The sequence below is a fragment of the Lepidochelys kempii genome, chromosome 1 (genome assembly GCF_965140285.1).
Source record: "Lepidochelys kempii isolate rLepKem1 chromosome 1, rLepKem1.hap1, whole genome shotgun sequence".
NCBI lineage: Eukaryota > Metazoa > Chordata > Testudines > Cheloniidae > Lepidochelys > Lepidochelys kempii.
Window position 1 is genome coordinate 23517212 of NC_136380.1, and position 10003 is coordinate 23527214.

General features: G+C 42.8%; 1 long non-coding RNA gene across 1 annotated transcript; it reads left to right on the forward strand.

The window, feature by feature from the left end:
• The first annotated feature begins 1998 nt into the window (after window positions 1-1998).
• On the forward strand, window positions 1999-3541 carry LOC140900354 (uncharacterized). Its single transcript, XR_012155614.2, has 3 exons — window positions 1999-2081; window positions 2184-2302; window positions 2817-3541. It is a non-coding gene; the product is annotated as an uncharacterized LOC140900354 (long non-coding RNA).
• Window positions 3542-10003: the final 6462 nt, after the last annotated feature.

Consider the following 10003-nt stretch of genomic DNA (forward strand, 5'->3'; position numbering starts at 1 on the left):
GAGCATGTTCCATTGCCAGGATGCAGGGACCGAGCAGGATTTTCTCTGTAATTGCTTCTCTGGGCAATCAGGGGCTCCTGTCTTACCTGTGCTCCCAGTGCTCCTCTTGCTGGCATCCAGGAGAAGGAAATAACCTGACTGGAATGAGGAGGGGGAAAGAGCAAGCTGGGAGAGGGGCTCTGCAAGAGCCAGCAGGGTGGATAGGTGCACAGGGTGAGGGGGACCAAGAGATGGGGGTTGGGATAAGCCCAGAGGAGGAGAGGCAGGTTTCAGGGAAGGGTGTGGGTGTGGATAGGCATAGAAGGGAAGGAAGTGTAGGCTTGGCTTGACATAAGTAATTGGACATCAGTGAGGCCTCATTTCTTGGGAGACAGGATTAGGAAGGTAAATGGATCAAGCAGGCTGAAAACAGAATGTCTATACTAGCTAAAATAAGGAGGCACACCCAGGGAACCATTTACAATGGACAAGATAACAATGGATAAGATAATTTGGGAACGAAAAGATGAGGTACAGAGTATGTAGTGCATGGACAGAGCATGCTGTACAGTACTGGTTCCTACAACGTGACCAAGCCAATTCCAAAGCGTGATGGAACGTATAGTACATGCAACATAATGTGTAAATGTATATAAAGGACAAGATTTGCTATGGAACAGTGGATCTGTGATACACCCTATACCCACCCCCTACACTTGATTCTAATCAACTCAGTGTAACTGCTGAATGCCGGGGAGGAGGGGGGTAGGAACCTTAGTGATGAGATTGGAGTTGAGCTGGGGAACCAAATGGAAGAGGCCTCAGGGGAACCCCCCTCAGGAAGCAGGAGTCTGGGAAGTATGGGTGCAGAGAAGGAGGTGGACAATAACCAGGAGGGTGGGGAAGCGGAGGAGGAGGGAGCAGGAATTAGAATGGTGGGGTGGACAGGTGCAGAGGGGTTGGGGGATCTAGGGTATTAATATTTGTATAGCACTTTAGATGTTCAAAACACAGCTTCAATTGAGACCTGAGGATATCAAGTTGAGCATCCATAAAATGAAGAACCATCACCCGGAACTCTGAGCCAGGGATGAAATCCAGTTCTCCAGGATAGTATTCAACTGCCTTTACCATGAAACCATCCTATCTCTTTCTGGAGTTCCCTGCTTCTTTCACTAGTCACTGAACAATGTATTCACTATTAAAAACAAAGATTTGATTTTTGATTGTTCCATGGCACTTTTCAGCTAAGAAAAGTTTTTGGGATTTTTGAGTTCAATTACTTCTGTTTGGGTTTTATTGTTTTATTACTGAAATGTTTATAACTAAAGAGTGAAAACAATTCTGGGAAGAGAAAAAGGAAAAAAAAAAAAACCCAGAGAAGAAAGAAAATATGAGCAAGAGTCCTTTACCCTAGTGAATGTGTTGATAAACAGTTGTATGTTATTTTGCATACCAGCTGCTCCAACTAGAATGTACAACAAAACGGTTTAGTGTCTTAAAATTAGCCAAACTTCTCCCACGTTTGATCAGACAGTCAGATAAAAAGGTTGACTTCCCCCACCCACTCCCCTTTTCCTAAAATCTTGAGGGGTTATTGGCAACAGCTTGGCATGCATGTTGGAGCCCTTGAGAATCAGATTTGTAGAGTATATTACTCATTGCTGACCAATAGCTAAGGAATTAGGAGCTAAGGAGGTTGTGTGTAGGTGGCCACTGTATACACTATCTTAAATACTGAAGCTTTTTATGGGAGCCGTCGGGATCATCCCTAGTGTTTTGGCAGAGTTGAGGGACACGGTGTTCCTGCCTTCTGGGTTATTTTTTTTCCCCGGGTGAATGAACTGACAAATCTGTCTCTCCATGTAAGAAAATGATTTTTTATTCACTGTGGGAAAGTGAGTGTTACATGGGGGAAAAAACATGTTTCACATTCTCTCCACATGATGAATTTGAGCTTCATGTGGAGATAAACCAGAAATACCCATGAAAAGGGCTTTGGTTTTTACATAGAGTTACAGGAGACTCCCAGACTTGTTTGACTGAAATAAGCAACATAAAAGGAGACCCTGTACCCATTCCCTGGTGCAATGCAACTGAAGGTTGGATCAGCATTTTCATTCTAAACTCTGATTTTCATGGTTTGTTTTAAAGATTTACTCCAGACATGAACTTGACATGTAATATTTTGTACTTTGCCACAGTCTTTCACCTGAGGAGCAAAAAGCATTTGGGGAAGATTAATCAAGTAAGCCTCACAGCACTCTTGTGGGAAGTAAGCACCAGAACAACCATATCAAGGGGGAAACCGAGGCACTGAGGGGTAAGTGGCTTGCCTACAGTACAAAAGCAGAGAGAGGACTAGTGCACAAGAGTTCTGGTTGCCAGTCCTCTGCTGTAGCCAACTAACCACACTCTCTTCCTCCTTGTATTGTTTAAAGATGGCACTTTATATTTTTCCTCTTTTGAAAATGTTTAAAACAACATTGATTCAATTTTTACAAAATGCCTCTGGCTTATCATCAGTTCATGCAGCTTTATGATAAAATATAATAAAGTAGCTTTCACTTATACAGAATCATCCTGAATGATCCTAACCCACTTTATAAATGTAAGGTTTGCTTCACTCACCACAGATATGTAGCCACCTCTGGGGTGACATACAGCAAATGTTAACACACTACAGCAAAACAATGTAACAGATTAGGGCAGGGCATTTTAAACAAGCATCTCCAATGAAAACTGCAGAGGGGATTTTAAATAGATTGCAAGTACTGGAGCTGGAATTTGGCGAGAACTTTGTGGATAACCCTCTCTGTTATTGTTTTGTTTTCCAGCACTTTCCTGGGAATCTTTAATACCCAAGGGTAGGCAAGTAAGACCTTGGTTTTACCACTCATCCACAAGGAGGTGCCTCCAGCAGCATACTGGCCCCTGGGACATTGGTTCTGCACTTTCTCTAGCACTTCAGGGTTCCTTGGACATCTCCCATCCAAGTACTGAGCTGCCCTGGATCTGCTTCTATAGTGATATCTTATAGGCTCACAATACAAGGCAGCAGATCTGCAGGTGAAAATCTGATTCAGGTACCAAGGGAAAGGACTGTAAAGGTCTCAATATTTTTCTGATCATCTCTTCCCAGAAAAGGGCTAGTGGTTGAATGGGGGGTACTGCAGGCCAGTATGCATTAGCGGAGTCCTGGAGGGAACGCTTAACCCACCTCTTTCTGCAGTATGGCATATCTGGCTCAAGTCTATTAATTTTTAATATTAGTAGTAGTATTGTAGTAGTACCCCGTGTGATCTGTAAAACCATCTGTCATAAATATAAAAGGAAGGGTAAACCCCTTTGAAATCCCTCCTGGCCAGGGGAAAGCTCCTCTCACCTGTAAAGGGTTAAGAAGCTAAAGGTAACCTCGCTGGCACCTGACCAAAATGACCAATGAGGAGACAAGATACTTTCAAAAGCTGGGAGGAGGGAGAGAAACAAAGGGTCTGTCTGTAGTCGTCTTGGCCGGGGACAGAACAGGAATGGAGCCTTAGAACTTTTAGTAAGTAATCTAGCTAGGTACGTGTTAGATTATGATTTCTTTAAATGGCTGAGAAAAGAATTGTGCTGAATAGAATAACTATTTCTGTCTGTGTATCTTTTTTGTAACTTAAGGTTTTGCCTAGAGGGGTTCTCTATGTTTTTGAATCTAATTACCCTGTAAGATATCTACCATCCTGATTTTACAGGGGGGATTTCTTTATTTCTATTTACTTCTATTTTTTATTAAAAGTCTTCTTGTAAAACACTGAATGCTTTTTCATTGTTCTCAGATCCAAGGGTTTGGGTCTGTGGTCACCTATGCAAATTGGTGAGGCTTTTTATCCAACATTTCCCAGAAAAGGGGGGGTGCAAGTGTTGGGAGGATTGTTCATTATTCTTAAGATCCAAGGGTCTGGGTCTGTAGTCACCTAGGCAAATTGGTGAGGCTTTTTACCAAACCTTGTCCAGGAAGTGGGGTGCAAGGTTTTGGGAAGTATTTTGGGGGGAAGGACGCGTCCAAACAGCTCTTCCCCAATAACCAGTATTAGTTTGGTGGTGGTAGCGGCCAGTCCAAGGTGTAATATTTTGTACCTTGGGGAAGTTTTGACCTAAGCTGGTAAAGATAAGCTTAGGAGGTTTTTCATGCAGGTCCCCACATCTGTACCCTAGAGTTCAGAGTGGGGGAGGAACCGTGACAAACATAGAATAAAAGGTGGTCCCCCAAAAACTTACAATCTAACTTATAACAAGATGCACGCATGTGGTTACATTGGCCTGCAATCTTGCAGAACTAGATGGTTTCAAGTCAAATAATTTTTAAAAATGGTATGAGACAAACATACAGGAAATGAAACAGCGCTTAGAATTCTCTACTGGCCAGCAGCCCACCTGTTATCAGCTGGCAATTTCCTGCAAGCATCACGATACCAGTGGGCCTTGAGGAGGGCTTTAAAGGAGGACAGTGTGATGGTTCTTGGGCCGCCCTGGGCTGTTACCCCTGCCTCCAGCATGAGGGACTCTTTCTTTGGGTGTCAGCTAAATAAAACAAAAGTAGGTTTATTTCAGTGAGAATAAAGATTTAACTAGAGAAGTGAAGGAAACAAATGGGTACAACACAAAACAAAACCCATAAAACATGAACCTGGGTCTACACTTACCAATAGTTACTTTTCCTGGCTAATAAAGTAGGTTCTCCCCCAAAAGCTCAGAGTTTTACAGTTGGTTTCACAAGAACCAGAATCCAATCATTCATGAAAGTCCCCCCACTCTGCAAAGGCTTTCCTCAGTGAATGGATCCAGAGAGCTTCTCCCTCCTCTGTGTGATACTGAAAACAGCCTTTTGTTCCTATTCACGCTCAGGGCAAACCCCTGTCTGTTTTAATGTTTCTTTCACACCTCCAAGAGGTTCAGTTGCTCAGTGGTGCCTCCGATGGTTTCCATTGGCAGTTTTGGGAGGGAGCAAGGCTGATCAACTGAGCCTTGCATTACCTTGTCGGTTGATTAGGGAGGAGTGACAACTCCCTCTTGCTTGGATAGGTCATCCTTGAGGTCCATTAATTAATTTCTGGTAATTAATTTGTACTCCAGGTCCATAAAGCAGACTTTCAATGTAAATACATTGTGTCTTAAATATTACCCATACATACATCTCACAATGATTATGAGTCTTGACAAGTTATTTGCTTTCTGAAGATACCTTACACGATATCCCTTATGGATAAGTACTTTGCAAGATGTGTGTTTGGTGTAATGAGTTTGTCAGGTCTGAGGTGAGAGCTGTTTACAAACAACAGGGGACCTTTTGCCAAGGGCTCTCTGTGTTACAAACAGGATAGTGATTTTCCAGACCATTTGAGGGAGGCTATTCTATGCTTACAGGATGGCATGGAAGAAAGAGCAACAGTGCTTATGGGAGAAGCAATCAGACAGGTGGAGTGGAGGAAGCAGGGGCAATGCAATGAGACTGTTTCAATTACCCTTTCCTTGAGCCCTCAGGTTCACAAAATTAAAGAAAATCAGACATGAAACTGTTTGTAAACTAGGAACCACCAAAGAGGATCACTGGAGGATAATAGACATTGTGAATATAGAATTAAATCTAGGTTCTAAACTGCACTGTACAAAAGACTGCCAGTGATAGACACCGTCATCGCTAGGCACACGCAGCCACTATAGAGGAATGTGATCCATGGATGGCTCTTAAGGTGCTGACCCCACTCTGTTTAAGTCAATAGGGCGGTTTGGCTGGGAGAGATTTTTGGTTCTGTGAAAGTGTCCTCTCGCCAGGGCGAAATGGAAGAAAATGTGCTCGAGCAGTTTCATCTGCCTGCAGAAATGACTTCAAGAGGAGACTGTAGGCTTAGGTGTTTATTTAACAGGTGTGTGTGTGTGTACTAACCACATGGTACTTGGAGTCCTCAAAGGGAAAGGCTGTAGCAGCAATAATTATACCTGCACTTACCCAGATCAAAGCTAAAATATGGATCGTTCGGGAGCCTTAAGGGTCCTGTGTGGAGACTGTGCACAATGGGCTTATGTGCACCTGCCAAGCATCACATCACAGAGCTTTAACTAATGAATGGCGACAAGCCAGGGATGGAGACTGTGGAGTTACAACATGCCTTGAGTAAGGGGCAGAGCAGAGCTGCACTTCCTCAGAAGGAGACAAGGGACTGAATTGTGATTGAGTCATGATTCAGTCCCAGCTTCTCCTTTGCTCCAGGGGAAAAGTAAAGTGTGCCAGGCCTAACCTGATGCAGCTTTCTTACCCCTTTGAGTCAACCCAGCTGCATTGGCCAGCACATTGAGGGGGGCCACTAATGATCCAAGACCGTACCCAACTTGCATGGGACCCGAAGTAGCAGCCTGTGACAGCTGTTTTCCCCCTGTGCACAGACTGGTAATGTGGATAAGCCATACAAGGGAATGAAAAGGAGTACTTGTGGCACCTTAGAGACTAACCAATTTATTTGAGCATAAGCTTTCGTGAGTTACAGCTCACGAAAGCTTATGCTTAAATAAATTGGTTAGTCTCTAAGGTGCCACAAGTACTCCTTTTCTTTTTGCGAATACAGACTAACACGGCTGTTACTCTGAAACAAGGGAATGAAGGGCTGCCCTTACTCTCCTCCATAGGTTCAAAAGGGGGCTCACAGTTGACCCTCCTTTGGCTGGAGGAAAGGGCAGGAGAGAAGGTTTTGAATGTGTGGAGTTCTGATTTGCTAGTCCAAGGAACTGGGACAGTCTAATGATTTTTCCATATAGCAGGGTTAAGCTATGTCAGTGGGAGCACTCAGAGGATGTTTGTTTAAAGTGATGACTAATGATGGAAGAAGACCAGGCCTGTAAAAAACCAAGTCCCTAAAGATCTAAAGTCATAGCAAATGGATGGCTAAAGGAACAAATGTCCATTGTGAACTATCGTTTTTATCTTTTTAAACCGTTGTGGCACTAAAGGCTGTTGGATCAAAATCTACAAACACACTAGAGCAAAATGCAGCTTAGTTAGATCCTCTCTCCCTCTAGTGGTTGGACTCGAAGACGACTAACAGCCATTAGAGTTGCGCTTAGCTTAGCTCAAGTGATTTGGTTGTGATGCTCTGATGACCATGGGATCGACATATTTGCAATTATGGATCATTTTGTTGGCTGCATCTCCTTTAATTATGCAGCATCACCTGTTACTCCCATGCTAAAAAAATACATCTTTTTAACACATAGACATTAAAAAGGAGGTCAGACTACATGATCACAGTGGTGCCTTCTGGCCTTGAGATCTATGAATCTAGCCTGAAAGGGTATTAACCGCTACTACAGCTAATATCCAACCAAATATTTTTAAGCCTCCCTATTATAAACAAATTAAAATCCCCTAAATGTCAATAAGTCTGGAAATGCTCTGTTAGGTGTTGAGCCAATGTCCCCACTGTGGGTTTTTTCCATGTCAGGGCAGGGTGTGGGTAAACTGGCTTTTATAACAGGAAGAGTGTTTAATATTTCACTATGATGAGATGACAGTCTAGAACATATGGTCCCTAACAAGCTATGCAAAAGAGAGCATTCTAACTCAGAGGGTGCAGACTCAGACCCTGCTTTAATAAGAAAGGGAGGAGGTGATCCCATTTGCATACGTTCAATGCCTATAGAGACAGGCCTCCATATAAATATTCTGACGATGGGAGATATGTTGCGTGAATAAGCAAAATGTCTTACATATAAACTACTGTGAGGCCCCAAACCCTTCATCTGTTTTCTGTCCAGCATTCACAAGTAAAATGAATAGTAAGTTTTGAAATTTAATTTATCACTAAGGCAGCTGTTTAAAAAAAATCTGTGATTAAATACATTTATATTTAACTTGAGTGTTCTTTACAGTGTCTCTCCGGGATTAGTGCTTGAATGATTTACAGGATGAAATGACGGTATGTATGTTTGTAATTTATTCACTCTATATGTCCCTCTCTTGCTGTAGTATTGGAGCACCTCACAACCTTTAATGTACTTGTTTTCAAGACCCCTGTGAGACAGTGGAATACTGTTATCCCCATTTTACAGAGGGGGAACTGCAGTCTGCAGCACATACGGACTAAGTGATTTACCCCACGTCACACGGGAAGTCTATAGCAGAGCAGGGAATTGAAACTGTGTCCCAGACTAGTGCCCTACCACTGAACCATCCTTTCTCCTAAGATTTTCACAAGTTCTTTGGAGTTGGGACTGTCTTTGTTATGTGTTTATACAGTGCCCATCACAATGGGGTTCCCAGTGCTACCTCAATACAAGTAAATAACAACAACAATCACTGTGATGTTATATAAAACCCTAGATGGATTGCTTGTGGGGAAGGGTACTGCTCAAAGTCAGCAAGGACACCAATTCATTGTACAATATATTGTTCAATATATTGTTCAATCATTGTTCAATATATACTTTCACTTTCAGGGGTTAAAGATGTGCTGCATTTTACAACATGGGCAAATACATGTGCCAGTGATCAGACATGGGCTTTCAGACAGCATCTTTTGAAGCCATACATGAAACATAATAAACTGATTTGACCATAACTCTGCAGCAGTATTAACTCTATTCCATACATAAAGTTAGAGTAATCCATGATATATCTGTTGGCTAGGCTTGTTCATCCAAACAATTACTACACAGAAAATTGCAGACGACGGTCTACTAATAAAAAAGTTAACAAGACCTGCCCAGTGATTTATACTGATTCTATTTAAAAGGATTTGCTGCTATTCATTGCCTTAGGCCAATAAATATCTGCAGTTACCTGCACATGGCCCATCTCTGAGATGTTCATTAACCACACATCACAAAGGCTATGTTTGAGAAGTGAGTTTGTCTAGACACACTGTGGATATAAGGGGTGGAAGCAGGTTTGGTGTGTTATGCCTACACCCATCAATTCCACAGTTACGTCAATGTCGCTTTTATTTGTACAAGGTCAGCTTTGAAATGTCACTCTTGCTTCCAAAGGAGTTTTCAGTTTTAAGTCTAATGCAGGTGGATCAGCTCCCTTTGGAATTTTATTTGAAGTTACTTTACTTTGGCTGATGGACAAGAGCCATATTTGAAAAGTTTGCTCAGATTTCACATGGCTGGGCACAGTATATAAGAATCTAACTCAAGGTAACTAGGGCCTAATTTGACTTGAATGGTGCATGATCACCCTTTTTGTTTGCATTCATTTCTCTTAAGTATGAAACCCTATCATTATTCCTCCACAAAACATGCACAGAGACAAGGTCCCGGCCGTGAATACTTTACAACCTCAGATCACGATTCTGCAACTGACTTCCCACAGGTGGGGCCCTGCATGCTCCACAAAAAGGTGTAACCTCACAAAACCAGTTATGGGATCAGGGACATGGGCAGAAATGATGCACTGGGCCACAGTTCAGAGCAAGAGGCCTGGAGACACTGTCGTGGGGGAGTCAGAGGAAGGCTTCCCAAAAGGAGTGGCTTTTGAGGAGGGGCTTGGAAGAAGAGAAGGGAGGGTACTGGAGGCTCAGGAAACTGTAGGAAGCTTTCAATAATGAAGCGAGGAGCTTGGGATCCCACAGTCCTGACCCCTTGAGGTGAAGAGGGATGTTCTGAGGGGACAGTTGATAAAAAGCAGCTGGAGCGCAGTTGTAGAATTGGCACAAAGTAGTGATGAGTCTCCTCGGTGACTCACAATTTCTTCCGTTTTTTCTATTGACCTCAGAATTTTAAAGTAGAAATTTTCTCTGAGGCCTCAAAAGCTTATCTTGAAACTGTTAGTTTACAGGCTGTCTGGTGCCATCCAGGTTGCATTAAACAATACTGAACTTATGCAAGCATGAACAGGGGCGGCACAGCACTAAACAAATCACTCCACCTATGGGAAGACACTTGTAGTACATACAAAAGCCATTCACTGATGCATGAGGATACATGAGTCTCCTGTTCTGAGGCAATGAACTTGGCAGTGTACAACTGTTCAGCATTCTGATAGAAA